We start from the raw sequence: 16131 nt of genomic DNA, 5'->3' as shown, positions 1-16131 counted from the left end.
TTTAACAGGCATTTTTTAAGAGGAAACTCAAATGGCTAATAGATACATGAAAAAAGGTTCAGGATCACCAGTGATCAGGGAAATGCAAATCAAATCCACACTAAGGTTTCAACTCAACCCAGTTAGAATGGCTCTCACACTGAGGATGGGGGAAATTGGTTCCCTAATACACTGTTGGTGGGAATGTAAATTAGTATAGCCATTGTGGAAGACAGTATGGAGATACATCAAAAAGCTGAAAATAGATCTACTATATGATCCAGCCATTCCATTTCTAGGAATTTTCCCAAATGAAATTAAATCAGCATGTTAAATTGCTTTCTGGACCCCCATGTTTACTGCAACTCAATTCATATAGCTAAGATTTGGAATCGACCTAGATGTCTATCAATGAATGACTGGATAAAGAATATATGTTATATATACACTATGTGATATTACTCAGCTGTGAAGAAGAGTGAAATCCTGTCTTTCACAAACAATGGATGTAACTGGAAACCATTATATTTAGTGGAATAAGCCATTCATAAAAAGAGAAATACCATGTTTTCCCTGATCTGTGGTAACTAATACAAAAACATAATGTATAATTATTCGCATTGCAATTGGTATAAATATATTCCTGAGCATAAACTCAGAGGAAATGGCTTAGAAGCTAAATTAACTTAATTGTTATTTTGTAACCACACAGGAAATATTTAGTTATTACATTATCATGGGTTCTGTTTCAATGAAAGAAATTATGAAGGACTAGCTGGCAAAAATGCATACAGGTTTATAGCCTCTGTATATATTCTGACTAAACTGGGGTCCTTTTGCTTGTTAAACTCCCCATCTAGCGTAGTATTAAGCCAATTTACTGTAATGTAAATTTAAGATATGTTATCATAAAAACTAAAAAGATGTGGGAGGCAAGATGGCGGAATAGGAAGGGAGCACACTGATAGTCCGGGGAGAGATAGTTTAATAAAAGTGGAGATACTGCAGGTTCAAGGAAGAGTAGGGGAGGAAACAGCAGAAGAAACTCTTCCGGAACGCGTGATTCACAGTGGACCTGCGTGGAGAGCGTGGGAGCCCACAGTTCGGGACACCAGCGGCAGACTCAACACACCAGCGCTGGAACACGAGGTGAGCCAAACCTCAATAGCCCGAGACACCGGAAGACAAGCGGAGAGAGGAGACTAGAGGGAACGAACCCCGGGGCGGGGGGAAAGTTCACCAGGCTAACTGGAAGAGAGAGAGAGAAAAAAAAAAAAGGTGACTGGTATGGACACGGGTTTCTCTCTCTCCGCTCACCTCTCAAGGGCAAGCAAGACAAAGAGCAGGCGCCATCTTGGACATACGTCATAAGCAAAGAGACCTCAGGTCTGCACCGGCCCTGAGCCTAGCAGAAAAACCTGACTCTGGGCAGGGCGAATTAACAGGAGATTAGGACCTAGTAAATTTGTGGTGCTACTGAACTGAGACTGTGAAAAAAGAGACGGTGGGGGAGAGAACTCACAGAATTCATGTGAGCACTCTCCAGAGACGCTACAATTCCGTAACTTTGGCAACCCAGTGGGAGACTGAAGGAGAATTTGAGCCCACTCTGAGGGCCGAACAGATTCCCTGTGTGGTCCTTGGGAAAGAGCTTCCGATCTCTGGCTCCTGTGGGTATATCATTTGCCTGCTAACTACCTCCAACTTCGTTCAGCTGTGCAGAATTACTTCCCTTTTGAATCAAAAAAAAAATAAGAAAGAGAGAGAGAGAGAGGTTTACCACGCCTAACCTGGGAGTGTCACCTTTGGCACACCAAACAGAGCTCTCAGGCCACACCCATCTCAAGCCCTAAGGCTCCATCAAAAACAGACAGTCCACTTAATCTAGAGTCATAGTATAACAAGAAAAAGCACCACAGTGAAGAAACCAAATATCTCCAATATGCCAAATAACAAACGCAAAAACTGAGGTAATAAAAACCAGGAAGTCACCATGACACCCTCAAATGAAAAAGACACCCCAATTCAAGATTATGAAGATGATGACATAGAAGAAATGCAAGAAGCAGATCTCAAAAAATTGATAAGAACATTAAGAAGTTCTCAAAAACAAATTCTTGAACTACAGAAATCCTTAATGGATAAGATAGAAAATCTCTCTTGTGAAAATGAAATAGTAAGGAGGAATCAAAATGAAACAAAACAACTAGTACAACAGGAAACTGTGATAGTGACTGAAGTGAAGAATTCAATAGATCAAATGAAAAACACAATAGAGAGCCTTACAAACAGAATGGGTGAAGCAGAAGAGAGAATATCGGACTTAGAAGACAGAGAACAGGAAAGGATACAGTCAGACCAAAGAAAAGAAGAGGAAATTAGAAATCTAAAACATATGGTCGGGAATCTTCAGGATACTATTAAAAAAACCAACATTCGGGTTCTAGGAGTTCCTGAAGGCATGGAGAGGGAGAAAGGATTAGAAGGCCTTTTTACTGAGATATTAGCAGAAAATTTCCCAGGTTTGGAGAAGGACAGAGAAATCCTAGTACTGGAAGCTCACAGAACCCCTAATAAACACGACCAAAAGAGATCCTCACCACGACACGTTGTAATTAAACTCTCCACAGTGAAACAGAAAGAAAAGATCCTAAAATGTGCAAGAGAGAAACGTCAGATTACTCTCAGAGGATCTCCAATCAGACTCACAGCTGACTTCTCATCAGAAACTCTAAAAGCTAGGAGGGAATGGCGAGATATAGCCCAGGTACTAAGAGAGAACAACTGCCAGCCCAGAATATTATATCCTGCAAAGCTCTCATTTGTGAATGAAGGTGAAATAAAGACGTTTCATAGCAAACAGAAATTCAAAGAATTTGTTGCCACTCGTCCAGCCCTGCAAAAGATGCTTAAAGATGTGTTGCACACAGAAACACAGAAACACGGTCATCAATATGAAAGAAGGTAAAGGAAGGAAACCTCACAGCAAAAGATCACAGGGAATTCAAAGCATGTATTAGAACTTATCTTTGGCAAATGGCAGGGCAAAGTTACCACTTATCATTAGTCACATTGAACATGAATGGCCTGAACTGTCCAGTTAAAAGACACCGATTGGCTGATTGGGTTAAGGAACAAAACCCATCTATTTGCTGCTTACAAGAAACACATCTTTCCAATAAAGATCCATACAGACTGAAAGTGAAAGGCTGGAAAAAGATATACCATGCCAACAGAAATGAAAAAAGAGCGGGCGTAGCCATCTTAATATCGGACAACATAAACTTTACCACAAAAACTGTTAAGAGAGACAAAGAGGGACACTATATCATGATTAAGGGATCAATACAACAAGATGATATAACAATTATCAATGTATATGCACCTAACTACAGGGCACCGGTTTATCTAAAAGATTTGTTAACGGACTTAAAGGGAGACTTAGACCCCAATACAATAGTACTGGGGGACTTCAATACTCCACTCTCAGAAATAGACAGATCAACAAGGATACAGTAGATTTAAACAACATTATAGCCCAAATGGATCTAACAGATATATACAGAACTTTCAATCCTACAGCTAAAGATTTTACATTCTTCTCAGCAGTACATGGAACCTTCTCTAGGATTGACCACATACTAGGCCATAAAGCAAGTCTCAGCAAATTCTAAAGAATTAGAATCATACCATGCAGCTTCTCAGACCATAAAGGAATGAAGTTGGAAATTAGCAACTCAGGAATCCCTAGAGCATACGCAAACACATGGAGATTGAACAACATGCTCCTGAATGAACAATGGGTCATAGAAGAAATCAAAAGAGAAATCAAAAATTTTCAGGAAGTAAATGAGGATAACAGCACAAGATACCAAAACTTATGGGACGCAGCAAAAGTAGTGTTAAGAGGAAAGTTTATATCAATAGGTGCCTACATCAAGAAATTGGAAAGGCACCAAATAGATGAGCTTTCAACGCATCTCAAGGATCTAGAAAAACTGCAGTGAACCAGACCCAAATCTAGTAGGAGAAGAGAAATAATTAAAATCAGAGAAGAAATCAACAGGATTGAATCAAGAAAAACATTACAAAAAATCAGCCAAACGAGGAGCTGGTTTTTTGAAAAAATAAACAAAATTTACATCCCAATGGCCCAACTAACTAAAAAAAGAAGAGAAAAGACCCAAATCAATAAAATCAGAGATGAAAAACGAAACATAACAACAGACACCACAGAAATAAAAAGAATCATCAGAAATTACTACAAGGACTTGTATGCCAGCAAACAGGGAAACCTATCAGAAATGGATAGATTCCTGGACACATGCAACCTACCTAAATTGAACCAGGAAGACATAGAAAACCTAAACAGACCCATAACTGAGACAGAAATTGAAACAGTAATAAAGGCCCTCCCAACAAAGAAAAGCCCAGGACCAGATGGATTCACTGCTGAATTCTACCAGACGTTTAAAGAAGAACTAACTCCAATTCTTCTCAAACTATTCAGAACAATCGAAGAAGAGGGAGTCCTCCCAAATTCTTTCTATGAAGCCAGCATCACCTTAATTCCTAAGCCAGAGAAAGATGCAGCACTGAAAGAGAATTACAGACCAATATCCCTGATGAACATAGATGCAAAAATCCTCAATAAAATTCTCGCCAATAGAATGCAACAACACATCAGAAAGATCATCCACCCAGACCAAGTGGGATTTATCCCTGGTATGCAGGGATGGTTTAATGTGCGCAAGACAATCAATGTGATACACCACATTAACAGACTGCAGAAGAAAAACCATATGATTATCTCAATAGATGCCGAGAAAGCATTTGATAAAATACAACACCCGTTCATGATGAAAACTCTAAGCAAACTGGGTTTGGAAGGAACATTCCTCAATACAATCAAAGCAATCTATGAAAAACCCACAACCAACATCCTATTGAATGGGGAAAAGTTGGAAGCATTTCCACTGAGATCTGGTACCAGACAGGGATGCCCACTTCACCACTGCTATTCAATATAGTTCTGGAAGTTCCAGCCAGAGCTATTAGGCAAGAAAAAGAAATTAAAGGGATACAAATTGGGAAGGAAGAACTCAAACTATCCCTCTTTGCAGATGACATGATTCTTTATTTAGGGGACCCAAAGAACTCTACCAAGAGACTATTGGAACTCATAGAAGAGTTTGGCAAAGTAGCAGGGTATAAAATCAATGCACAAAAATCAACAGCCTTTGTATACACAGACAATGCCATGGCTGAGGAAGAACTTCTAAGATCAATCCCATTCACAATAGCTACCAAAACAATCAAATACCTTGGAATAAACTTAACCAAGGACGTCAAAGATCTCTACGATGAAAATTACAAAACCTTAAAGAAAGAAATAGAAGAGGATACCAAGAAATGGAAAAATCTTCCATGCTCATGGATTGGAAGAATCAATATCATCAAAATGTCCATTCTCCCAAAAGCAATTTATAGATTCAATGCAATACCAATCAAGATACTGAAGACCTTCTTCTCAGATCTGGAAAAACTGGTGCTGAAATTTATATGGAGGCACAAGAGACCTCGAATAGCTAAAGCAATCTTGTACAACAAAAACAAAGCCGGTGGCATCACAATACCAGATTTCAGGACAAAGTACAGGGCATTTGTAATCAAAACAGCATGGTACTGGTACAGAAACAGATGGATAGACCAATGGAACAGAATTGAAACACCAGAAATCAACCCAAACATCTACAGCCAACTTATAGTTGATCAAGGATCTAAAACTAATTCCTGGAGCAAGGACAGTCTATTCAATAAATGGTGCTGTGAAAATTGGATTTCCATGTGCAGAATCATGAAGCAAGACCCCTACCTTACGCCTTACACAAAAATCCACTCAACATGGATTAAAGACCTAAATCTACGACCTGACACCATCAAGTTACTAGAGAACATTGGAGAAACCCTTCAAGATATTGGCACAGGCAAAGAATTTCTGGAAAAGACCCAGGAGTCACAGGCAGTCAAAGCCAAAATCAACTATTGGGATTGCATCAAATTGAGAAGTTTCTGTACTGCAAAAGAAACAGTCAGGAGAGTGAAGAGACAACCGACAGAATGGGAAAAAATATTTGCAAACTATGCAACAGATAAAGGGTTGATAACCAGAATCTACAAAGAGATCAAGAAACCCCACAAAAACAAAACCAACAACCCAATTAAGAGATGGGTCAAGGACCTCAATAGACATTTTTCAAAAGAGGAAATCCAAATGGCCAACAGGCACATGAAAAAATGTTCAAGGTCATTAGCAATCAGGGAAATGCAAATCAAAACCACAATGAGGTTTCACCTCACCCCGGTTAGAATGACTCACATGCAGAAATCTACCAACAACAGATGCTGGCGAGGATGTGGGGAAAAAGGGACACTAACCCACTGTTGGTGGGAATGCAAACTGGTCAAGCCACTATGGAAGTCAGTCTGGAGATTCCTCAGACACCTGAAGATAACCCTACCTCGACCCAGCCATCCCACTCCTTGGAATTTACCCAAAGGAATTTAAATTGGCAAACAAAAAAGCGGTCTGCACCCAAATGTTTATTGCAGCTCAATTCACAATAGCTAAGACCTGGAAGCAACCTAAATGCCCATCAACGGTAGACTGGATAAAGAAATTATGGGATATGTACTCTTTAGAATACTATACCGCAGTAAGAAACAACAAAATCCAGTCATTTGCAACAAAATGGAGGAATCTGGAACACATCATGCTGAGTGAAATAAGCCAGTCCCAAAGGGACAAATACCATATGTTCTCCCTGATTGGTGACAACTGACTGAACACCAAAAAGGAAACCTGTTGAAGTGAAGTGGACACAAAGGGAAACGGTGACTTGATCAGCATAGCCCTGACTGTTAATGAACAACTTAATACATTATCCCTCTTAGTAGTTTTTTTGTCTGTTCTACTTAATATGACTGGTTTAATTCTGTAATTAATACACAGTTATTCTTAAGTGTTGAAAATTAACTGAAATGTGATCCCTGTTAAACATAAGAGTGGGAATAAGAGAGGGAAGAGATGTATAATTTGGGACATGCTCAAGCTGACTTGCCCCAAATGGTAGAGTTAGAAACATACCAGGGGACTCCAATTCAATCCCATCAAGGTGGCATGTACCAATGCCATCTCACTATTCCAAGTGATCACTTTCAGTTCACAATTGATCATAATGAAAGGACTAAGAGTCAAAGGGAGCACATAAACAAGTCTAGTACGTGCTAACACTAACCGATAGAATAAATAAAGGGGAGAGTGATCCAACATGGGAAGTGAGATACTCAGCAGACCCATAGAATTTCAGATGTCCTAAATAGCACTCTGGCCTCAGAATCAGCCCTAAAGGCATTCGGATCTGGCTGAAAAGCCCATGAGAGTATTTCAGGCATGGAAAGCCATGACACTCTGGCAAAAGATCTCTGTGAGTGAGATCCCAGTGGAAATAACAGGTCTTCAAAGAAGGAGGTACCTTTCTCTGAAGGGAGGAGAGAACCTCCACTTTGACTATGACCTTGTCTAAACAAGATAAGAGTCGGAGAACTCAGAGGGCTTCCATAGCCTTGGAAACTCATGACTGGAGCATAGGGAGATTACTGATGCCATAGACAGGAGTGTCAATTGGTAAAGTCAACAACAGGAGTCACTGTGCACTTACTCCTCATGTAGGATCTCTGTCCTTAATGTGCTGTGCATTGAGATTTAATGCTATAACAAGTACTCAAACAATATATTTGACTTTGTGTTTCTATGGGTGCAAACTGTTGAAATCTTACTTAATGCATTCTAAACTGATCCTCTGTAAAAAAAAAAAAAGAAATTATCATCTCCCAATTTGACTCTCACTGGGATTAAACATGACAATAGGTCTGCTCTGATTTCATCATCATTTAAAAAAATCATCTATTATTTTTCACTTTATGTTTCTGTGTGGGAGCAAACTGTTAAAATCCTTACTTAATGTATACTAAGCTGATCTGTATATTAAGAGAATCGAAAATTAATCTTGATGTGAATGGAAGGGGAGAGGGAGTGGGAAAGGGGAGGGTTGTGGGTGGGAGGGACGGTATGGGGGGGAAGCCATTGTAATCCATAAGTCGTACTTTGGAAATTTATATTCATTAAATAAAAGTTAAAAAAAAAGAAAAAAAAACTAAAAAGAAAGGCATTGAATTTGTCAAAACTTAAGTAAAAATGACATAGAAGAAAGAAAAGGCTGATAATAGAAATTCATATTTCAAATTGAGTATATTTTATAATAAGAAATTACATAATATTTAATAGACAGCTACATAATATATATTTTCATATTTCTAATGTCTTAAGTCGGATTTAAATTGAGATGAAATAGTGATTTTACTTTTTATATGTAGTACCTGAAAGTGATTCAGGAATGTTTCAGCATACACTGATGACTAATGTGATGCATAACATTGACAAAATAAAGAATAAATCCAAATTATTGTCTCAATGGATAAAGAGAAAGCATTTGATAAAATACAATACTATTTCACTATAGAATAGTAAGAAATGGGTACAGAAGGAACATACCTCAGTACAATAAAGGAAGTATGACAAGCCCACTGCTAACATCATGCAGAATGGGGAAACACTGCTACTATTTTGACTAAGATCTGGAACCAGACGAGGATCTCCACTGACACCTCTGTTAGTCAATATAGTTCTTGAAGGAAATAAGGCAAGGAAAAGAAACTAAAATGATACAAATTGGAAAGCTGGAAATAAAAATATTACTGCAGATGATATGATTCTTTATACTGGGAAACAAAAAGTCACTCATAACAGACTATTAGAATTTACAAACTTATTCAGCAATTTTAGGATACAAAATCAACACACAAAAATTGATATCATTGATACATACCAACAATTATCTGGCTGAGAAAGTACTTAGAGAACCATGCCATTCAGAAAAGCTACCAAACATTAAATAATGGGATAATTTTAACAGAATATATGAATGATCTCTACAATGAAAATCATAAAATATTAATGAAATAAACAGAAGATACAAAAAATGAAAACAATTTTCCATGGTTCAACTATTGGAGAAATTAATATTATTCTAAGTGTTCATACCAACCCCCAAACTTATGGATTAATTGTAATCCCTATCAAAATTATTTTAAGGGCATTCCTCACAGAAAAAAATCCTAAATTCAATATGGAGATATAAAGACATCAAATGGCCAAGGAAATCATAAACAATAAAAACAAAGCTAGAAGTACCACAATACAAGATTTCAAGACACAGGGCTATTATAATCAAAACAATATGGCACTTGCATAAACATTTAACTCAATGCTGAACAGAAACACCAGAAATAACTCTTCTCATTTATTTATTTATTTATTTTGACAGGCAGAGTGGACAGAGAGAGAGAGAGACAGAGAGAAAGGTTTTCCTTTGCCATTGGTTCACCCCCAATGGCTGCTGCAGCTGGCGCACAGCACTGATCCGAAGGCAGGAGACAGGTGCTTCTCCTGGTCTCCCATGTGGGTGTAGGGCCCAAGGACTTGGGCCATCCTCCACTGCACTCCCGGGCCACAGCAGAGAGCTGGACTGGAAGCGGGGCAACCAGGACAGAATCCGCACCCCGATTGGGCCTAGAACGTGGTGTGCCGGCGCCGCAGGCAGAGGATTAGCCTAGTGAGCCACGGCGCTGGACAGTCGTCTCATTTATAATCAATTAATCTTTGACAAACATGCTAAAAATTTCCTTGAAAAGTTACTGGGAAAATTGGATTTCTGCATGCAGAAGATTGAAACAAGACCTCTACTTTATATAAAAAGTTGACTCAAAATGAATGCAGGATATAACCTTAACATCTGAAACTATCACACTACTGGAAGAAAGCATAGAGGAAATGCTGTAGAGGATTACTCTAGGCAAAAAAAATTTTTGTATAACACCCCAGAAGCGCAAGCAATACAGCAAAAAATAGAGAAATGGGATTATATCAATCATATTGTGTTTCTGCACAGCAAAGGAAACAAAGCAAAAGGAAAATTGACAGAATAGAAGAAAATACTTGCAAATTATGTATCTGATAAAATATTAATATCCAGAATATATAAAGAGCCCACAAAATCAATAACAATATAATCTCGTAAAGAAATGGACAAAGGATAACAATGGATATTTTTCAAAGGGAGAAACACAGATTACCAACAGAAACATAAAAATGCTTAGTATCACTAGCCATTAGGGAAATGAAAATAAAAACCACAATGAGATTTCATCTCACCCAAGCCAGAATGGCTATGATGCCAAAATCAAAATGTAAAAAATGCTGAAAAGGCTGTAGAGAAAAGGGTACCCTATTACAACATGGTGGGAATGCAAATTATCATAACTATTGTGGAAAACCTCAATAATCTCAAGGTGCATTTCTTTTATGATCCAATTATCTGAATCAGGGAAATATAACAAAATTCTATTGAAATCAGCATATTTAAAATTAAATATAATGAAATCAGGATATCAAAGGGTTATTCCCATTCCCATGTTTATTGCAGCCAAATCCACAACAGAAAGGATATGGAATCAGTCAAGATCTCCATAAACTGAAAGTCAGATAAAGCAAATATTATATATACATGGCATAATATGACCCAGCCTCAAAAAATGAATGAATTCTTGACATTTGCCACAAAAGGGACACACTCATGCTAAGTGAAAAGACAGACCCAGAAGCAACTATATCACATATCTTCTGTTATTTGTGGAAGATTATATGAACAGAGTATAATAATTACATGGATATATATTTGTATACAGTTATAAATACTGCTTTTCTGAATTATACCATGTATATGAGAATATGCCACTTTCCCCATGTTATGATCACTGCCATGAATCCATTTTGTGATCCTAATATATTTGTTTTCAAAGAAGTAAACACAAAATACATTATTATGAGCTGCAGGCACCTCTTTGTGCTGTGGAACATTAAAATTTATTTATTCTGTTTTGGTACTCTTTATCCAACCTTTCTCTATCCTGCCCCCAAAATCCTTAGTCTTTACTAATCATTATTCCAACCTCAGGTCTACATTTGATAAACTTCCACAAGACAGGGATAAAATGTAACATTCAACTTTCTATGTCTGGCTGATTTCATCTAACATAATAACCTCCAGTTAAATCCATTTCGTGGCTAATGTTAGAAACTCATTCTTTTTATAGACAATTTTTTTAATTTTATATATTGCATTTTCTTCATCTATTCATGTGTCAATAGACACCTATGTTGATTTCATACCTTGCCATTTAGAATAGTGTTGGACACAGGAGCTCTCTTGCATGTGTTCATTTAATTTCATTCACACTTATGATTAGATGAGGGATAGTTCTCTAAAATGGTAATATTCGATTTCATTCTAATAATTTATAAGGACCCCTTCCCCTTTTTTTCCACATCTTCATCAGCATTTTTTGGTCTGAGAATATTACTCTAACTGGAATATTAATTTGCATAATTGATTCATGAGGGCATAAGAACCTAAAGAGACCAATAAGCAAGATGGAGATTGAGTAAGTAATAAAGGTCACATGCAATCGCCCAAAATTGATTCCTGAAGCCATGGGAAACCTAAGCAGAGGAATAATCAAGATGGAGATTGAATCAATGATAAAGACTCTCCTAACAAATAAAAGCACAGAACGGGATGGTTTCACTGCTGAATTCTACCAAACTTTTAAAGAGGAACTAGTTCCAATTACCAAACTATTCAAAACATTGAAAGGGAGGGAACACTCCAAAACTGTTTCTGTGAGGCCAGTATTAACTAAATTCCAAATTTAAAAAAAAAGATACAAAAGAGAAAAAGAACTATAGACCAATATTCCAGATGATCATTGATACAAAAATCATCAACAAAATACTAGCTAACCAACAACACATATGAAGTGGGATTTATCAACATACAGAACATAATAAATATGACAGATCACATTAACAAATAAAAGTAAAACATAAGATTATCTCAAAAGATGCAGAAGAATAACTTGATAAAATACAACATCCTCTCATGAAAAAACCTTCATGCCTTAACATATTCAAGGCAATATATGACAGACTCACAGGCAGCCTCATACTGAATGAGGAAGCATTTCTTCTAAGACCAAGAACCAGGCAAGGATGTCCATTCTCACCATTGATAGTCAATACTGTTCTGAAAATTTTATTCAGAGCCATTTTGACAAGGAAAATAAACCAAAGTAATATCAACAGGAAAGGAGAAAGTCCAAGTATCCCTGTTTGCAAATGACACAATCCTATATATAGTGAAACCAAGAGTCCCACCAAGAGACGACTATAACTCATAAAAGAGTCTGATACAGTTGCAAAATATAAAATAAACACATAAAAACAATAGCCTTTGTATATATAGTGCATGTCTGAAAAAAGAGCTTGTAAGAACAGTACCATTCACAATAGTTACAAAAAATAAATACTTTGAAATAAATTTAACCAAGATGTGAAAGATTTGTACAATGAAAATTATAAAACATTAAAGAGAGAAACAGAAGAAGACACAAAAAATGGAAGACTCTTGCATGTTCATGGATTGAAAGAATTAATATCATCAAAATGTCAATTCTACCCAAAGCAATTTAGAGATTCACTGCAATCCCAATCAAAATGCCAGATCTAGAACAATCAATGCTAAAATGCTGTGGAAACAAAAGAGTCCCTGAATAGGTAAAGTAATCTTGAACAACTCAAACAAAGATATGCTATCAACCCAGGTGTCAGTCAATTGATGACTAGATAAACAAAATGTGCCATATATACACTATGGCATACTATTCAGCCTTAAAAAAAGATAAAAATCCTGTCTTTTGCACTAAAATGGATGGGACTGCAAACCATTATGTTTAGTGAAATAAGCCAGTCCCCAAAGGACAAGTACCATATATTTTTCCTGATTTATGTTTACTAATATATAGATTACAAAAAAAGAGATGCATATGAGTGACTGTGACATTTTAAGATTTGAATAATGTTTACAGCCTTGTCTATACTCAAGGAACAGTGATTTTTTTTCTATTTACTATTTACTGAATTCTAAGGTACAGGGTTAAGCTTGGGATTAAAACATAAACTGAAAGCATATCATAGTAAAATTTAAAAGAAAAATAAGAAAGGAAGGGGAGAAAGAGGTTGGAAGCATGGGTAGGAGAGAGATTAGGGTGGGATGTATCACTATGCTCCTAAACCTATATATATATATATGAAAATCATGAAATTTGTTCACCCTATTTAAATAAAATATTTTAAAATGAAAAATAAATAAACAGATCAATTGGATTTTCAATAGCACAAAAGGAATACAGTGTTTAGCACTAAACTTAACCAAGGAAATAAAATATTTAAACACTGAAACTATAAAGGATTACTGAAGGGAATTAATGCTCACACAAATAAATGGGAATATTACCTGTGTTCATGGGTTACAAAATGTGTATAAGAAATCAACATGTTCCTAAGTGATCTATAGTTTCAAATGTTTCTTTTTAACACCCCTATAGTTTGTTTGAACAGAAAATATTAACAACTATACAGAAAACTCATATGGAATGTCAAAAGATCCAAATACCCAAAATATAGTTGAAAATAAGTTCAAAATTAGAGGACTCAGATTTCCTTAATTCAAAAGGAAAAGTAATCAAAATGTGCAGTATTAACATAAAAACAGAGACACAGAACAAAGGAATGGCATGGAGAGGCTAAGGGTGGGCATTTGGCCTCTCAGTTAACATGCTCATTAAAGCTGCCCGCAGTCCATATTAGTGTTTGAGTTCAATCCTCAGTTCTGGTTTGTGACTCTAGCACCCTGTCAATGAAGAATATGGGAGACAGTGGTGATTGGACAAGTAATTGTGGTCCCTACCACCCACAATGGAAGCCAGGACTGTGTTTTTGGCTTTTGTCTCTGGTTCCAGTTCCAGGCCAGACCTGGTCATGGCTGATATCTGGTCAGTAAACCAGAAGATAGGATCTCACTCTCTCTTTCTGCCTCTCAAGTTAAAAAAAATTAATTATCAATATTTAATAAAATAAGCTATGATAACAAAATATCAAGATTTTATAATGTCATTGATAAGACAAAATTGACTAAATTCAGCTCATGATTAAACCCTAAATGAAATTAGTTGAAGAGAATTTCCACCACAGGAAGGGCACCAATGGAAAATCTACAGTAAACTCCTATGCAATGTGAACAAGGCAGATACTGTCATCATTTGTAATTGAGAGTGTAGTGGAAGATTCTGCTAAAGAAATCACATAAAAGAGAAAAATCTCCAGATTGCAAACAAAAGAGCAATGCAAACAAAAAAGTCATGTTTATGACTTGTAATGCCCAAGACATAACCCTGTAAGTAAAAGAAATCTGAGGAATCCATTAAGAACTCAATGTAAAATCTGTAATTTTGCAGAATATAAACTAAAGATATAAGTATCAATTATATTTCTGTATAGTAGCAACGAACATGATGAAAATAAATTAACATTCAAGGTAGAATCAAAGTGAAAATACCACTAAGAAATTTAAGAGAAAAGTCTTGGATTTTGTACCAAAAAATACAAAAGATAAGAACAAGCACACAATTTTAAAAATGAAGCAGTGATTTCAGAAAGACATTTTGATATTTCAAAAAGGATATGATTAATAACAGTCACTGTGGAAATGCAAATGTAAACCTCAGGAAAATAACACTTCACATTCACTGAAATGACCAATTCAACCATAGATAAACACTAACAGAGTCATGGAGGTCATGGGATCCTCATACACTTCCAGTAAACTACAGCAGCCACTTGAAAAATAATTTATCAGTTTCTCGGCATGTTCTATGTGGGACTGTTTATTGCCTCAGCAATTATCCCACAGGGGGCACAAAAAGGTTAGATAGCAGATAATGTGAATTTTCCATAAACTTTTAAATGTCCCCTCACATATCAAAGCATAAGGTTGCAGACCTTGAAGATATAAAAATTTTGTTAACTAATCTCCAATATTCATGAAATATTATCCTATATTAAAATATGAATTAAAAATAGCTTAGGAGTCTAGGCTTGTATCTACATGATTGGGAAGGTTATCCTATAACAGAAATAATATTTAAAATCCTCATAAATGTGACTAGCTAAAATTTCTACTTTTAAAATTCAAAGACAAATGACAGCCTGTCGACCAACTACCAAATTACAGTGTCCTCCTGTCCCCCCAAAACTTGGACAGAATCCCTGAGCCAAATAAAACTGTTTAGTTTTTAACTTACCTAGTCCACGACACTGCTGTTGGCATCAGAAAATGAGCTCAGAACCCCCAGAAAGAGCTGTGCTGAGAGGTCAGGGTCCATGATTGAGACCCTGCTTCCGACGTATTCGGAAAACGGGGAGTCAGGTTACCCTGGGGAGAAAGGAGGCACCGAGGACCCCACAAACGACAGCGCCTCATCTGCACGAATGCCATTTGCACAGCCAGCATTGTCCCCAGCGACTACCGGTTCCCGGGTGCACAATGGAGGAAGACGCGAGGCTGCCGCCACACAGCTGCCCAGAGAAGGCTCCTGGGCTCCCAGGCCGAGTCCCTGCCTGGAAGGGACAGGGCTCCTGGAGTCCCGGGTGCCAGTCCAGCCCCCAGACTGCGGACCAGAGGGAGCCCAAGGACGTGCTGGCCGGCAGCGAGATGGGGCCGCAGATTCCAGAGACCTCTGGGAGGCCCGCTTCCTGCCAGCCTGTTTCACCGCCAACACCACCTCCCCATCCCTGCAGCCCGCCCTACACTCACCTGCACCAGGTCCTCTTTGGACCTCTCTCGCCGCAGAACTGGAAGACAATTGTGACGTCACAATTCCCTGTGATTATGAGGCACTAACGCAGCCGCTCCTGATTGGACAGTTTAGATAGCTGTGAGAACTTCCTCCACAGCGCTGACACATCTTTTCATGTCTTGTCAGATAGGAAACTATAAGAGGCCAGTCCTGGGTGCTGTACCAAAACTGATTTCTCCAGGTGCCACCATCCCTGGGGCAGGAGGGCTGTTCACCCCT

The 16131-nt window shown here is 37.5% G+C and overlaps 1 long non-coding RNA gene across 1 annotated transcript in view; it reads right to left on the bottom strand.

The window, feature by feature from the left end:
- Positions 1-15821, bottom strand: part of LOC138847919 (uncharacterized) — a 35351-nt gene extending 19530 nt beyond the window's left edge. Inside the window, exon 1 of the long non-coding RNA XR_011385794.1 lies at positions 15358-15821. This is a non-coding gene — a long non-coding RNA (uncharacterized lncRNA). The remainder of the gene's footprint in view (positions 1-15357) is intronic.
- Positions 15822-16131: the final 310 nt, after the last annotated feature.

Source organism: Oryctolagus cuniculus (genome assembly GCF_964237555.1).
Source record: "Oryctolagus cuniculus chromosome 17 unlocalized genomic scaffold, mOryCun1.1 SUPER_17_unloc_3, whole genome shotgun sequence".
Lineage (NCBI taxonomy): Eukaryota > Metazoa > Chordata > Mammalia > Lagomorpha > Leporidae > Oryctolagus > Oryctolagus cuniculus.
The sequence above is the reverse complement of the archived record's forward strand: the minus strand, read 5'-3'. Positions and strand labels throughout refer to the sequence as shown.